The sequence below is a fragment of the Peromyscus maniculatus genome, chromosome 18 (genome assembly GCF_049852395.1).
Source record: "Peromyscus maniculatus bairdii isolate BWxNUB_F1_BW_parent chromosome 18, HU_Pman_BW_mat_3.1, whole genome shotgun sequence".
Lineage (NCBI taxonomy): Eukaryota > Metazoa > Chordata > Mammalia > Rodentia > Cricetidae > Peromyscus > Peromyscus maniculatus.
The window spans coordinates 5,746,127-5,763,767 of NC_134869.1; the positions used below are offsets into that span (position 1 = coordinate 5,746,127).

The 17,641-nt window shown below is 38.5% G+C and overlaps 1 long non-coding RNA gene across 1 annotated transcript in view; it reads right to left on the bottom strand.

Annotated features, from left to right (window-relative positions):
• Positions 1–5,555: 5,555 nt before the first annotated feature.
• The window catches only part of LOC143269376 (uncharacterized), an 81,305-nt gene continuing 69,219 nt past the window's right edge, over positions 5,556–17,641 (bottom strand). The window contains exon 2 of the long non-coding RNA XR_013045785.1: positions 5,556–5,742. This is a non-coding gene — a long non-coding RNA (uncharacterized LOC143269376). The remainder of the gene's footprint in view (positions 5,743–17,641) is intronic.

Below are 17,641 nucleotides of genomic sequence, written 5' to 3' on the forward strand. Positions count from 1 at the left end.
GGCCTAGAGTAGTTGAAGACTAGATAGTTGTAATTTTCCTTAGTTATGAAAAAAGATAAGTTAGATATGAAACCTTAGACTCACAAATATAGATAGATAGGATATCTCCTTTAATTTTGCCAAATATAAATAGAATAATTATTATAAATAGACTAAATATTGTAATTGTAATTCTTGCTTGATAATTGTTTTGTTATTTGTAATTTCACTAAGGGAAAGTTAAAACCTTCCCTTTTGAAAAAAAAGAAAAGGGTAAGTGCTGTGGGATGTTCTGTAAGTTAAATGTGTTGCTCTGATTGGTTAATAAATAAAACACTGATTGGTCAATAGCCAGACAGGAAGTATAAGTGGAACAAGCAAGGAAGTGGAAAGCTGAGGTAGAGAGATGCTGCCATGAGAAGATGTTAAGATACTGGTAATCTGCCAGCCACGTGGCAACTTGTAGAATAATAGATATGGGTTAATTTAAGAGAGAACTAGATAACAAGAAGTCTGCCATGGCCATACAGTTTGTAAGCAATATAAGTCTCTGTGTGTTTACTTGGTTGGGTCTGAGCAGCTGCAGGACCGGCAAGTGAGAGAGATTTGTCCTGACCGTGGGACAGGTCCCATTTTTTTTAATTGGTGCTCACAGTCTGTGCTAATTCTCTTCTATCAGGTTCAGTGTAACTGCATTTATGGTCAGGTCTTTGGTCCATTTGGACTTGAGTTTTGTGCATGGACATAGATAATGGATTAATTTGCATTCTTGCATATGTCAACATGCAATTATGCCAGCACCATTTGTTGAAAATGCTTTCCTTTTTTCATTGTATAATTTTTGCTTCTTTGTCAAAGATCAGGTGTTCATATATCTTTGGATTAATGTCAAAGTCTTTGAATCAATTGCATTGATCTAAGTGTCTATTTTTATGCCAATACCAAATTGTTTTTAATATGTAGCTCTATAGGAGTCCATGAGGTCAGGGATGGTGATGCCAGACATTCCTTCATTGTACAGGATTGTTTTGGCTATCTTAGGTTTTGGTTTTCCATATGAAGTTGAAAATTGTTCTTTGAAGGTCTGTGAAGACTTTTGTTGGGATTTTGATGGGGATTAAATTGAATCTGAAGATTGCCTTTGGTAAGATCGCCAGTTTTACTATGTTGATTCTACCTATCCAAGAGCATATGAGAGCTTTCCATTTTCTGATATCTTCTTCAATTTCTTATTTAAAAAACTTAAAGTTCTTATCAGACAGGTTGCCCCAAGGTATTTTATGTTGTTTGTGCCTATTGCAAAAGTGGTTGTTTCTTTGATTTCATTCTCAGCCCATTTATCACTTGTAGATAGGAGGGCTACTGATTTTTTTTTTTGAGTGCGTTAATCTTGTATCCTGCCACATTACTGAAAGTGTTGATCAGCTGAAAGAGTTCCCTGGTAGAATTTTTGGGTCACTTATGTATACTATCATATCATCTGAAAACAGTGGATGTTTGACTTATTCTTTTCCAGTTTGTATCACATTGATCTTTTTTTTTTTATCTTATTGCTCTAGCTAGAACTTCAGGTACTATGTTGATAGATATAGAAAGAGTGAATAGTGTTGTCTTATTCCTGATTTTAGTAGAATCCCTTTGAATTTCTCTTCATTTAATTTGATGTTGGCTGCAGGCTTGCTGTATGTTGCCTTTATTATGTTTAGGTATATTCTTTGTAGCCCTGATCACTCAAAGAGTTTTAACATGAAAGGATGTTGAATTTTGTCAAACGCCTTTTTAGCATTTAATGAGATGATCATGTGGGTTTTTTTCCTTTAATTTATTTATATGGTGGATTCCATTTACAGACTTCCATATGGTGAACCACAGAAACAAAAGGATATAGAAAAATAGGAGAAAGGATAGATTATTAAATATACTCTGAAAAGAAAAAAGAGAGGATATAGATACTTTAAGATAGAAAGGTAGATTATTTAATCTACTTTTAGAATGGAACTACTAGTTTTAAATATTTCACAATGTATTGGATTTTTGTATATTATATATAAATTATGTATATTGATACAAATTTGAGATTGATTTTGTTAGAAAATACTGTACATATACTTCTATCTTGTTCAGTGTATCATTCCTATACAGTTCATTTCACAATGCAATGCAATTTTCAGTTCTTGAAAGTTATTGCCAACTATTTAGGATGATAAAGAAATGCAGGTTAGTAGTTTGTCATTATAATGAAACCTGTAGTCATATTAGCTCTTTCCTCAAGGTCAAGCAGAAATATATTTTAGATAGACAGGTCATCTTAAAGCACTTCAGAGGTCTGCAGAATATGGCATTTAAGATGATAACATATATTTTTTTTCTTTTTTTATGACTATGAGGCATGTCTGCTCCTGGGAGCATCAGTCTACTTCAAAGAAGATGATTGGAAATGAAGAAACTCTATCTAGTATTTATTTGTAGCAAATGTTAGCCACTGGGTAAGAACGTGACCTTACATCAACTGCTGACAGTATGCTTTCCAAAATGGACAAGCGGGACACACAAAAAAGGATGGTTGTACTTTATAAAGACAACGTAGGAAGGCCTTTCAGAAAATCTTGCTTCACAAATGAGTCTCTAAAATATGCTAGGCCTGTAGGCCAAATATGGATGCCCCAATGTTGCAGAGAAATCTTGAGTGACAGTCTAGGCAACAAGATGTTTGTGTCATTTCTCACATGTTTTGGAAGTTGCTTAGTTATATTTCCTATATACTCAGTTAATATTATTTCTTTCTCGGGTCTCTGAAGGAGTTGAATATTAGATAGTTATAGTTTTCCTTGTTAAGATATTCAGAAAATAAAGTCACTAAAGAGGTGTAAAGTATATAAGTTTGAAAGACATCAAAAGCTAGTTTTCGGTTGGTAATGCAAATTAGGATAGAAGGTGAATTAGACACAGTCATTGCAACAGTTAATGAAAATAGAGGTCATAAATTATAAACAGAGCAAAGAGGAGTATAGTAAGGGTTTGGAAAGATGAAAAAGAAGAGAAAATAATGTAATTATAATCTCAAAAATAATGGAAAAGCATTTCATGTCATAAAAAGGAAAATTGTTACACAACACTTGACCCGTTCCTTAAAATATTAGTTGTTTGTACAAGTTCACATTCTCCCATGGAGCTCTGCAAAGGCACTAATGGCAAACACCAGTCCTGAAGTCCTTGGTGAATCAACCATTTTATGTTTGACCTCTTCTGTAAGCACAGCCCAGTGCTCTATCATGCCCAATGAATTGGCTGCAAAACACTGCTTCTCTCATATATATATTTATCAGGAAAACCCATCCTTCCTTCATCATCTTCCAGTGGGTGTGTGAAACCTCTGCTTGTGATAACCAAGCATCCCCAATGCTTCCTGTGAGCCAGTCCATCAGGAAATAATTTCTTTCAGATATCAGTAGATTACATAGTCTGTATTTCAAGGAGGTTTAAGTAAGTGCATGACCTACTTTCCCACTTCTATTGCACTTGGATTGATCTCATCTTTTCTCATAGCCTACAATGCCATGAGGCAAGCTTTGACAGGAGGTTTCATTGATCTTTTGAAAGTCTTTTCTAATTCAAGTAGTTGAGAGAAAGAATACTTACTCCCTGACTAATACAAGCTCTTTTTGCAGTCCATTTTAAGGCTATCAAATGAATGTTCTAGCATGGGTTTTCCTTTTCTTTGTATAAAGGGTTGAACCTTAGTGGCCTCTTCTGTCATCGTTATTCCAAACAAAGAATTACATTCTAATTGTATACAAGTGTACTGAATTTTGGCCTAAGGAATTTTAATGAATATAGCAGTTTCATATATGATCTTGAATTTTATGTTCCATAAAACTTCTAACTTATTATTAACACTATTTTTTGGCTTTGTGTACATCTTTCCATTTCCATTTAGAAAACTCTATTTATTTTACCTCTTAAAAAAATTTATTTAGTCAGAAAACATATTTGTGAACTTCATGGCAGAAAACTAATATACATTGAATATATCAACTCATTGAATTCATTATATGTGAATTGCATTTGGCATATAAAGAAACAAACTAAGATGGTGTGTTTGCAAGTTCCTAAAGTATAAAGTTGTTAGATGTTTGTTTGGGGCTGGTTTTAAGCACAACTCACATTTTTTAACAAATGCGCTTTTACACAAGATTTTTAGTTTCACAGTGTCAGAGATCTAAGGAATGCCACATTTTAGCAAGTGTAGTGGAAGACAGGGATTACAAAGACTTGGGGTGGGGAAATATGGAGAATGAAACCCACAGAGAAAAGTTTTTTTGTTATGATGTAATTAATATTTTCTAAGGCCCTGTAAAAACTCAGGGAGGCAAAAGTGGTTATAATATCCTGGATGAATAAGGGAAGATCAAGAAGAAGGAGGAATAGAAGAGGAAGAGTAATAGTAGGAGAAGATGGATGGATGGATAGGGGTAAATAGATGGTTGGATTGATAGAGATAGGTGATGGAAAGTTAGATAGATAGATAGATAGATAGATAGATAGATAGATAGATAGATAGATAGATAGATAGACAGAGAGACAGACAGACAGACAGGAATACATACAGTTTTTTTAGTCTATACACTTCAGTGGTTATTGAGTCCTCCAAAGCGAGAATGGACTCAGAATGTTTGTCCTTTTTTTCACATTGGTCAGAGAGCTAGATATGGGTGAAGAACTCAGAATTTTTTCTTTCAGCATCTGTAGCCCTTTGAGTCTGGACAATGCTATGATTTCTGATTCCCAGAAATAGCTCTCAAGTTTATTTCCATTCCAAATGTCTCTCAGGGGTCCCACATTTTTATGCTGATATGTAAGGTGAGGTGGGACAAATACTGGTTATCAAGGGAGCCCTGGCATTCTAGTCTCCCAAGAACCTTTCTAAATAAATGTTCCAGGTTTTGTATAGAACTGTAGAAGGGGAACAAGGAAACCTGAATACAGCAAATGATACAGAAAGGTTGTGACAAAACAGATTGAGTTCTAGCATGGTGATATGAATTATTATAATGGAGAGGCAAGAGTTTCTGGTCCAGAAATATTAACAGGCTAGATACTCAGAAGATTACATTTAGACCACTTTTTTCTCAGAGCTGAGGACCAAGCCCAAGGCCTTGTGCTTGCTAGGCAAGTACTCTACCACTGAGCTAAATCCCCATTGTCAAATTTTTAAGGACATATTTTAGAGAAAAGTCAGAAGGAAAGGGAGGATTTAAAACTATCAATGTATGATGCCATGTCATAGGCTTTTCTAGAATGTGATTGACTGATCGAATTTGCCTCTGGGTATGTTATTTTTATCAAGACAGCAAACTTAGTAGGGGGTTTCCTAGCATTGAGCTCAGCAGCACAAGGAAACCCCATTAAATAACTGCTCTGGAATCCCTTAATTAAAGTGGAGATGCAGCAAGTTGATGAAATGAAATGTAGAAGTGCCTGCAGTTGAAAGGTCAGGATGAGATGTTTCACTCCAGAATGTTAATCAAGAAAAATCAGAATAAAGAAAATTAAATATAGGAGGAAGTCTGACAATGTGTGAGAAAAGTCTTTATTTGTTAATGCTTTGGTGATTGTCATCACACATAATCCTCGGGAGTATAAAAATAGTACAATGGGATCCTTCTTTGAGAAAACATGTCCACATTTGATATGATATTGTATATTAAGTTCAAGTCTCTGAAATCTTGTAAGAAAAAAAATGGAACATCATGGACCATGTTTCTGGAAAAAGAAATAGAGAAGAATTACTGAAGCAGATTTTGGTTGGAAATATATTAAACATATATATGTACCCATACATACATATACATACAAAATCATGAGAAACAAAATCAGTAAAACAATCCAGACAGGAGTCCAATGGTGTCTGAATATTGATAGACACAATTATCTTGATGCCTGCACTATCCACTTAATTCTAAATTCAGGCTGTCAACAAGGACAGTGCTATACTGATGAGGATGACATCAGGGCTCCCTTTCTACCCTTATTCATGGGGCTGTAGATGGCAGCATTCAGCATTGGAGTGAACACACTGTTTACATCACCAAACCTACTGTAATTCTCTATGTTAATGTGTAAGAGAAGAACTGAGGCAAACTGACAGTCATGTCCCAAATAGCAGGCAGACCAGCTTTCAAGCACCAAATGCAAATCATGGTTATCTGAAATATCAAGAGTATGAATATAGCGTGAGTGCAGTTTCCAGTGGTCTTTTGTCACCATCAGCTTTCTGGCTCTGTGTTTTAGAAATTATGTAGACAAAAGAAATTACCTCAATAATTTTCATGTATAAAAAGCAACAGTCAGGTTCATGATGCAGTACTGCCTTGATTCATTTAATTATAATTCACATGGGAATATAATCAGTCAAATAAGAACACTAACACTTTCTTCACAATTCCTCCTAACACATAATCATATTTTATATAAAACCTGATAACTCTGAAATGCTTGTAGCATATTACAACACTTGAAATAAAACAGTATCTTCTGGGCAGGACAGGACTACTGCACTCATGAACTCCAAGGTCAAGCCGTCAACATTCTAGTATGGAAGAGAAAGGGGCTCACTGCCCCCACCCCTAACTGAGAAGCGGGTGGCAGTTGGTGGCTTTTGGAGGAGGAAGAGTCAGTTTATTTTAGGGTGCTGATGCCAGGTAGTTTGAACAAACTCAGCGATGGCTCTAACACATGAGCATATGGGCATGCAGTGCTCCCCTAGGTAGATGACTTAAAACAAAACAAAAGGCATGGATTTAGTAATGTTGGGGTTATCAGAGTGGATCAGGGCCCATTTGAGAGGAATGAGGGGTAATATGATCAAAATATACTGTATGCATAGATGAAATTCTCAAAGAATTTTAAAACTGAATTATTTAAAAGTTTGCAGTTCAATAGCATTAAAAATCTGATACAAACTTTTATCTTTTTTATTTTATAATTTAATTTAATTTTATATATCTGTCATGAATTCCCCTGTCCTCCCTCCTCCCAGCCTCCACTCCAATTGGCCCCCTATTCCCATCTCCTCCGGGGCAAGGACTCCCCTAGGGATTCAGCTCAGCCTGGTAGATTCAGTCCAGGCAGGTCCAGTCCCCTCCTCCCTTCACCCAGGCTGAGCAAAGTGTCCCAGCATGGGCCCCAGGCTCCAAAATCCTGATCATGCACTAAGGACAGGTCCTGGTCCCACTGCCTGTGGGCCTCCCAAACAGTTCAAGCTAATCAACTGTCTCACTTATGCAGAGGGCCTAATCCAGTTCCATGGGGGCTCCTCAGCTATTGGTTCATAGTTCATGTGTTTCCACTAGTTTGGCTATTTGTCCCTGTGATTTTTCCAACCATGGTCTCAACAGCTTTCATTCATACAATCACTCCTCTTTCTGGGGCCTGGCCATGGATCTGTGCATCCACTTCCATCAGTCATTGGATGAGAGTTCTACCACGATTGTTAGGGTGTTTGGCCTACCAGAGTAGGTCAGTTCCGGCTTTCTCTTGACCATTGCCAGTAGTCTTTTGTGGAGGTATCTTTGTGGATTTCTGGGAACTGCTCTAGAACGTTGCTTCTCCCTATTCCCATGGGGTCTTCATTTATCATGGTCTCTCTTTCCTTGTTCTCCCTCTCTGTTCTTGATCCAGCTGAGATCTCCTGCTCCCCTAAGCTCTCTTTCCCCCAACCCTTGCCCTTCATTACTGCCTCTCATCTCCAGTTTGCTCATGTAGATCTCATCCATTTCTCTGTCATTAGATGATCCCTGTGTCTTTCTTAAGGTCCTTTTTACTAAGTAGCCTCCCTGGAGTTGTAACCGTCTAGTCATCCTTTGTTTTACATCTAGGATCCACCGATGAGTGAGTAAATACCATGATTGTCTTTCTGAGTCTGGGTTACCTCACTCAGGATGATTTTTTTTCTAGATCCATCCATTTGCCTGCAAACCTCATGATTTCATTGTTTTTCTCTGTTTAGTAGTACTCCATTGTGTATATGTACCACATTTTATTTCTCTATTCTTCAGTTGAGAGTCATCTAGGTTGTTTCTAGGTTCTGGCTATTACAAATAATGCTGCTATGAACATAGCTGAGCATGTGCCTTGTAGTATAATTGAGCATTCCTTGAGTATATGCCCAAGAGTGGTATAGCTTGTTGTTGGGGGAGATTGATTCTCAATTTTGTAAGAAAGTGCCGTATTGATTTCCAAAGTGGCTGTAAAAGCTTGCATTCCCACAAAAAGTGGAGGAGAGTTACCCTTGCTCCACATCCTCTCCAGCATAAGTTGCCATCAGTGTTTTTGACCTTAGCCATTCTAACGGGTGTAAGGTGGTATCTCAGAGTCATTTTTATTTGCATTTTCCTGATGATTAGGGATGTTGAGCAATTCCTTAAACGTCTTTCAGCCATTTGAGCTTCCTCTGTTAAGAATTCTCTGTTTAGCTCTATAGCCCATTTCTTAACTGGACTGGTGGGCATTTTGATGTCTAATTTCTTGAGTTCTTTATACATACTGGATATCAGCCCTCTGTCAGATGTGGGGTTGGTGAAGATCTTTTCCTATTCTGTAGGCTGTGATTTTGTCTTGTTGACTATGCCTTTTCTACAAAAGCTTCTCAGTTTCAAGAGGTCCCATTGATTAATTGTTTCTCTCAGTGTCTGTGCTACTGGTGTTATATTTAGGAAGTGATCTCCAGTGCAATGTGTTCAAGACTACATCCTACTTTCTCTTTTATCAGATTCAGAGTAACTGGATTTATGTTGAGGTCTTTGATCCACTTGGACTTAAGTTTTGTGAATGGTGACAGATATGGACCTATTTGCAGCCTTCTACATGTTGACATCCAGTTATGCCAGCACCATTTATTGAAGATGCTTTCTTCTTTCCATTGTACAATTTTGGCTTCTTTTTCAAAAAGTATATGTTCATAGGTGTGCAGATTATTGTCAGGGTCTTCAATTCCATTCCATTGGTCCACATGTCAGTTTTTATGCCAGTACCAAGCTGTTTTTATTACTGTAACTCTATAGTAAAGCTTGAGGTCAGAAATTGTGATGCCTCCAGAGGTTGTTTTATTGTACAGGATTCTTTTGGCTACCCTGGGTTTTTTGTTTTCCCATATGAATTTGAGGATTGTTCTTACAGGTCTATGAAGAATTGTGTTGGTATTTTGATGGGGATTGCATTGAATCTGTAGATTGCTTTTGGTAAGATTGCCATTTTTACTGTTAATCCTGCCTATCCATGAGCATGGGAGATCTTTTCATTTTCTGACATCTTCAATTTCTTTTTTCAGGGACTTAAAGTTCTTGTCATACAGGTCCTCCACTTGCTTAGTTAGAGTTACCCCAAGGTATTTTATATCATTTGTGGCTATTGTAAAGGGTGATGTATCTCTGATTTTCTTCCCAGCCTGTTTGTCAGTTGTATATAGGAGGGCTACTGATTTTTTTTAGTTAATCTTGTATCCTGCTACATAGCTAAAGGTGTTTATAAGCTGTATGAGTTCCTTGGTTGAATTTTGCGGGTCACTCAAGTATACTATCATGTCATCTGCAAATAGGGAAAGTTTGACTTCTTCCTTTCCAATTTGTATCCCCTTGATCTCTTTATGATGTCTTATGCTCTGGCTAGAATTTCAAGTACTATATTGAATAAGTATGAGGAGAGAGGACCACTTTGCTTTGTTCCTGATTTTAGTGGAAGTGCTTTGAGTTTCTCTCCATTTAATTTGATGTTGGCTGTTGGCTTGCTGTAAATTGCCTTTATTATGTTTAGGTATGTTCCCTGTATTCTTGATTTCTCCAAGACCTTTATCATGAATGGGTGTTGGATTTTGTCAAATGCCTTTTCAGCATCTAGTTAGATGATCATGTGTTTTTTTTTCTTTCAGTTTGTTTATATGGTGTATACTTTGATGAACTTTCCTATGTTGAACCACACTTTCGTCCCTGGGATGAAGCCTACTTGATCATGGTGAATAATTGTTTTGATGTGTTCTTGTAGTCTGCTTGCCAGTATTTTATTGGGTACTTTTGCCTCAATGTTCATTAGGGAGATTGGTCTGAAGTTCTATTTCTTTGTTGCATCTTTGTTTAGCTTAGGAATCTGGATAATTGTAGCCTCATAGAAGCAGTTTCATAATGTTCCTTCTGTTTCTATTGTGGGGAACAATTTAAAGAGTATTGGTATTAAATCTTCCTTGAAGATCTCGTAGAATTCGGTGCTGAAACCCTCTGGTCCTGGGCTTTTTTGTTGGGAGACTTTTAATGACTGATTCTATTTCCTTAGGGGTTATTGGACTATTTAAATAGTTTATCTGGTCTTGATTTAACTTAGGTATGTGGTACCTATCCAGAAAATTATCCATTTCTTTTAGATTATCCAATTCTGTGGAGTAGAGGTTTTTGAAGTATGACCTGATGGTTTTCTGGATTTCCTCAGTGTTAGTTGTTATGGATCCCTTTTCATTTCTGATTTTGTTAATTTGGATGCTCTCTCTCTCTCTGTCTTTTGGTTGGTTTGGATAAGGGCTTGTGTATCTTGTTGATATTCTCAAAGAACCAACTTTTTGTTTCATTAATTGTATTGTTTTCTTTGTTTCTATTTTATCAATTTCAGCTCTCAATTTGATTATTTCCTGGCATCTATTCTTCCTGGGAGACTTTGCTTCTTCTTGTTCTAGAGCTTTCAAGTGTGCTGTTAAGTCACTAGTGTGAGATTTCTCCAACTTCTTTATGTGGTCATTTAGTGCTATGAATTTCCCTCTTAGCACTGCTTTCATAGTGTCCCATAAGTTTGGGTATGTGGTGTATTCATTTTCATTGATCTCTAGGAAGTCTTTAATTTCTTACTTTATTTCTTCCTTGACCCACTGATGATTCAGTTGAGCATTATTCAGTTCCAATGAGATTGGAGGCTTTCTGTAGTTTTTGTTGTTTAAATCTAACTTTAAACCATGGTAGTCTGATAGAACACAGGAGATTATTCCAATTGTTTTGTATCTGTTGAGATTTCCTTTGTGGCTAAGTATGTGGTCGATGTTAGAGAAGGTTCCATGGGGTGCTGAGAAGAAGGTATATTTTTTTGTTAGGATGGAATGTTCTGTAGATATTGAATAAGTTCATTTGAGTCATAACATCAGTTAAGTCCTTTATTTCTCTGTTAAGATTTGATTTGGCAGATCTGTCCAGTGGTGAGAGTCAGGTGTTGAAGTCTCCCACTATTAATATGTGGGATTTCATATGTGATTAAGCTTTAGTAATTTTTCTTTTACATATGTGGGTGCCCTTGTGTTTGGGGTTAAAATATTCAGAATTGCAAATTCATCTTGGTGGGTCTTTCCTGTGATGAATATTTAATGCCCTTCTTGATCTCTTTTGATTGATTTTAGTTTGAAGTCTATTTTGCTGGATATTAGGATGGCTACAGCTGCTTGCTTCTTAAGACCATTTGATTGGAAAGACTTTCCCCAGCCTTTTATTAGTAGGTAATAAAAGGTAGTGTCTGTCTTTGAATTTGAGGTGTGTTTCTTGTATGCAGCAGAAAGATGGGTCCTGCTTTCGTATCCATTCTGTTAGCCTGTGTCTTTTTATAGGTGAATTAAGTCCACCTTATTAAGGGATATTAATGGCCAATGATTGTTCATTCCTGTTATTTTTTGGTGGTAGTGTGTGTGTACTTCTCTTCTTTGGGGTTTACTGCTGTGGTGTTATCTATTGCTTGTGTTTTTTCATGGGTGTATCTGACTTTCTTAGGTTGGAATTTTCCTTCTAGTGCTTCTGTAGAGCTGGGTTTGTGGATAAGTATTGTTTAAATCTGGCTTTGTCTTGGAATGTCTTGTTCACTCCATTATGATTGAGAGGATTGCTGGGTATATTCGTCTAGACTGGCATTCATGGTCTCTTAGCATCTGCATTCTATCTGTCCAGATCCTTCTGGCTTTCAAAGTCTCCATTGAGAAATTGGTTGTTATTCTGATGGGTTTGTCTTTATAAGTCACTTGGCCTTTTTCCTTTGCTGCTCTTAATATTCTTTCTTTATTCTGTACATTTAGTTGTTTATTATGTGGCGAGAAGACTTTTTGGGTGTGTATGATCTGTTTGGGGTTCTATAGGTTTCTTGTATATTCATAGGCATTACCTTCTTTAAGTTGGGAAAGTTTTCTTCCATGATTTTGTTGAATATATTTTCTCTGCCTTTGAGTTGGTATTCTTCTCCTTCCTCTATCCCTATTATTCATAGGTTTGGTCTTTTCATGGTGTCCCAGATTTCTTGGACATTTTGTTTTATAATATTTTTGGCGTTAGTATTTTCTTTGACTAACAAATCCATTTCCTCTATTGTATCCTCTACACCAGAGATCCTCGATTCCATCTCTTGTATTCTGTTGGTTATGCTTACATCTGAAGTTCCCATTCATTTACTTAGATTTTCTATTTCCAGCATTCCCTCTGTTTGTGTCTTTTTTGTTTATTTCCCTTTTCAGGTCTTGGACTGTTCCCCTCACCTGTTTCATTGTTTTTTCATGGTTTTCTTTAAGGGATTTATTGTTTTCTTCTGCGTTGTCTTTTCCTCTAGTTTTTTTAATAGCATTCTTCCCTTTTTTGTTTGAATTTTCATTTTCTTTATTGATATCCTCCACATTTTTGTTTATCTTTTCCTCAATTTCATTTTTGATTTTTTTCTTTAAAAGCCTATAGCATCTTCATGATGTTATTCATAAGGTTGCTTTCTTCTGCTTCTTTCACTTTGTGATGTTCAGGTCTAGCTGTTGGAGGAGGGCGAGGTACTGGTGATGCTGTATTGCTCTTCATTTTGTTGTATGTACTTCTGCCTTGATATCTGCCCATCTCCTCGTGGATTCATTCTTGGTCTTATCAGCTCTCTTGGTCCAGTCAGAGATGACAGATTCTGCTTTTCAGGAAGCCTCTCTTGGTCCAATAAGAGGTGGCAGATTCTACTTCTCAGAAAGCCACTCTTTGTCTAATCAGGGCTGGCAGATTCCCTGTCTCCTGAGTTTATTCTAGGTCCAATGATGGCTCTCTGTCCAATGAGAGCTGTCTCTTTCTCTGGGCTGGATGGGAGCTCTCAGGGCAAGATGGGAGCTCTCTGGGCTAGATGGGATCTCTCTGGGCCAAATTGGAGCTCTCTAGGTCAGATGGGAGCTCTCTGGTTCAGATGGGACCTCTCTGGCCTGGATGGGAGCTCTCTGGGCCAGATGGGAGCTGGGGTCTGGTCTCTAAGTCTCAGGAAGTAGCAGGAGTCTCAGGCAGATGGGTGTGGGGGCAGAGCATGTAGATTTCAGGGTCTACTGGGGGCATCTTGGAGAAGGAGAACCTCTCCAAGGGGGCCCTGCCTGCTGGCCTGCAACTGAGGCCGAGTTGGGCAGGTCTTCTCTGGGACCGCCTTGTGCCTAGGGATGAAATCTAGGAGCAGGTCTCCCTGGATATGACCCCAGACACTCACCTCTGGTCCGGATGGGAGCTGGGGCTCATCTCCAATTATCAGGAAGTGGGGGAGGGGTCTCAGGTATATGGGTGTGGGGGCAGGGCGTATAGATGTAGGGTCCACTGGGGTGTCTCTAGTCAGGATGGGAGCTCCATGCCGAATGTGAGCTGGGGGCTGGTCTCTTGCAGGACATTTACCCACCAACCCCACAGCTCCTCAGTTTTCTTGAGTGTGAGCAGCATAAAATATTAGATAGAAGTATTTAGATTGTGGAGATAAACAGATAGAAAATATAGGATAGCTTGAGAGTGCCTAGAACCTATTCCAAAGGACCCCGATTGTCTCTGCCCTAAGGTATTTATAGAGACACCAAGGGGTGGAGCAAAAGACCTCCCTCTCCCAGGACAGCCAAGTGCGGACCATCTCAGAAGCTTGCACTCGGCCAGTAGTCCAACCATCCTCTCTATGCAGGCATGCTGGGTAAAGCCATGAGGAACCTGAAAACATGCTCCCACAGTCTCTAAGTCAGGAAGTGGTGGTGGGGGTGTCTTGGGCAGATGGTTGTGGGGGCAGGGCATGTAGATTGCAGGGTCTGCTGGCAGGTCTTGGAGAAGGGGAAACTTCCCTCAGAAGCCCCACTAGATGGCCAGCAACTGGGGCCAAGTTGGGCGGGTCTTCCCCAGGAATGGTTAGTGCCCAGGGATAACACCTAGGGGCAGGCTTCCCTGTGTATGACCCCAAACACTCACCTTTAGGCTGGATGGGAGCTCTGGACCAGATGGGAGCTGGTGGCTGGTCTTTGTTTCAGTTTCTTAATGTAATTTTGGGGACTATCATTACATCATCTCCACCACCTATTTCCTGCCTCTAAGCACAGATGTGTCAGGCATCCCAGGCTGGACCTTGCCTGCTCAGTGAGAAGGCAAAAGAAATAGGGCAATGAATGTTCTAGCTCAGCCTAGGGTTTTTAATGTGGACTGGTGTTGCAGAGGTACTTGTATAAGAATGGGAATTCATTGTCCACATATTACAACCAGTGATGGTCACAGTACAGAAAAGGAGTGGTGGGAAGGAGCCATAAAATTTTCCAGTTTTCTCTGCAGTTTGGGTTGCCAATGTACAATCAATTAATCAATTATAGATGATCATTAAATGTCCTGAGTGGCCATTTCTTGGGCTCCACAGACTAGGTTCCTTGGCCAAGTAATTGACCCATCCATATTCAAACTTACATCTACACCCAGAACAGAGATTTTATTCTCCTGTCCAGGGGCCCTTTTAACAGGCCTTCATAACTACTTTTAACTTTCCTCCTTCTAAGGCACCAAGAATCACTCATCATCAGAGATTAGAGCTCCCAAAATGGTTTTCGCATATTTGGCTTCTGTCAAGGATGAAACTTCTCAGAGTCCCAGTGACACTTCTGACTGTTAGTTAAGAAAGCAACTGCTTACTTTTCTTTGTGGTTTATTTTTACCCTAAATTTTCTGGATGATTTCTACCTCCAGTTCTTATCCCTCCTCCATCTGAAGGTTTAACCCTAACTGCAATTATGGGATGGGGGCAGTGACAGTCTTCCAACTGAATTTGAGTTATCAGGTGGAAGTGTTAGGATACCCTTCCAGAGGGCCACTTGTCAAGACAAAACTCTCCATTGTAGACAGGAAAGGAATTGCTTTATTCATGTTTGGGAAGGACTAAAATGTCCAAAGTCTATAAGACATTCTAGATGGGCTTGCAAAAGCCTCCATGTATTAGACATTTCCCTTTATATTCTACAGTTTGTTTCCAGAGTCACGAACCCACAAACAGCATTGACATCCTTTCATAGCTGTTTCATCAGCCAAAAGTCACAATGAAGCCCCTCACATTTTGCTTCTAGATAGGGAGAGAAAATATATTTAGCATCAATTAATTAGGAGGTTAAAACAATCATTAGCCTGTCTTCCTTGATATGAGCCAGTGCTCAGGGAGCCAAGGTCTTAAGTGTCATATCTTGGCAACATCATTTATCAAGAAGAGAATATTAGTGAGGTTTGTTGTCTAAATAACATTTCATATGGACTTACATCTAATGGCTGTGGAGTGTGATCTCTTGGGTTGTTACCAATTTTCTTAACCTTTGGTTAAACTCTCTTCCTAGTGCTGAAGACTATGTGGGTAGTCAAAATTAGTCTTTCTTTATGTCCTATCAAGGCCAGTTAAGCAACTAGTCCTCAGGGGTCACTTGGGTGTGAAAGGAACTTCAGAGTCTTCTAGTCTGTCTTTTACCAGTTGTCCATCAATGTGAAGATAAATCAAAGTGTTCTCTTTGTGTATTGTGGCTTCCTTTGAAACCTTGAGGAACTCCTTCCCACATTGACCCTCTGTTTGTAGACTTGATAAGGTTTTAGATTCATTGAGTGGTGTCTCCATGAAGTCCACGAACAATACAACAAATGATCAATGGCTTTTGTTCCCAGGGGACTTGCTGAGCTTTTATGGAAAGGGAGAAATATTCTCCCTTTCTGTCCATCTAACCACATTAGAATAGCCTCCAAGAATGATTAATAAACACTAAGAATATAAGTTTTATACCAGTTTGCTACTTTTAACTATTGTATGATTTTTTTTCATTTTTCGAGACAGGGTTTCTCTGTGTAGCTTTGCGCCTTTCCTGGGACTCACTTGGTAGCCCAGGCTGGCCGCAAACTCACAGAGATCCACCTGCATCTGCCTCCCGAGTGCTGGGATTAAAGGTGTGCGCCACCACTGCCCGGTATATTGTATGATATTTTAATAACCAGACATAACACAATAAAGTTTGTCTTACATGTTTAGTCAGTCCTTGAAATAGTTGATATATAATCTTGCCAACTTTAATAAATACATGATCTCTAAATCTCATCCTTTATGTACCTTAAACAACATACTCAAACTGTCATAACTTGCAAAACCTCTCCATTCTTCTTTATGATGGAACCTTCCATGAATCATAATCTTCATATAACTTTACTAAGGTCATTTATATTCTTCTAACGTTTTCTTTTAAGTATTGCTTCCTTTTTAATAATACCATGAGACATAGGAACATTAAAAGATGTGTTTATAATATGTTGTGATTTTTTCCCATGTGGGAGGAGAAGAAGCAATGTCTGTCCCATCCACATAATTCCCAATGATGATGCAAAGTACAATGTCACTGAAGTCCATCCTAGGGAATCAATGAATTGATTGAGCTTACTTACTGAACATGAATGAAAAGATACTTACAAAGGTTTTGATACTGTGGTGGTTTTAATCAAAATGGCCCTCAAAGTCCCATAGGGAGTGGCACTAAAGAGGTGAGGCCTTGTTGGAGTAGTTGTGGCCTTGCTGGAGGGAAGTATGTCACAGTCATTTCTGCTGCCTGCTGGTCTGCATGTAGAACTCTCAGCTCTTCCTCTAGCACCATGTCTTCCTGCATGCCACGATGCTTCCAGTACAATACAACTAAGATGGCTCTCTTAAAAGTATGATACTCTGCCTTACTGTAGATAGATTTTTACATAGAGGGTCTCTTTATCCTCTCTGTGGATGAGCATCCCATTCACTGTTTTTACTACAGACATGTGACCAATAACAGTATACATAAGAGGTGAATAAACATTTACATCCTAGTTTCCAAATCTCTAACAACCCTGGTTAACATACTATTTATCTTTTGGTAATTTTAGAAGCAGTCCTCTTTTAGCTAAATTGTACTTTGTGTAAATTACTATTTCTTAAGCATTGGTAAATCCTTTATATCACCAATTATAATCTTCGGCATTGGAGCTACTAAGTGGAGTGCTACCCAGTACATGAGATGCCATTTACAACCTCCTCAAATCAACTCCAAATCGGTCTTACACCTAAATGTCAAAAGCAAAATACAGAACTTTGAATGTACTTGAAACTAGGCCTCTCTGAGTTTGGCAACCTGCATAGGCTTTGGGAGGTTTCTCTAAGAAGTTGGTATATAGAGCAAAAACATCTCCACCTCTAATACTAGGAACAGACTTTGGAGATCGGGGGCCTGGGACTTTGGAAATGGTTTCTTCAGATCCTCAGAACCCAACGCTTTCCACACAAGACACTGTTGTTATCAGTCCCAAAACCACTGTGGACTTTCTGTATAATGTTCTTGAGTTACCCCAGGTTCCTCTTTTGCAATGTTGTC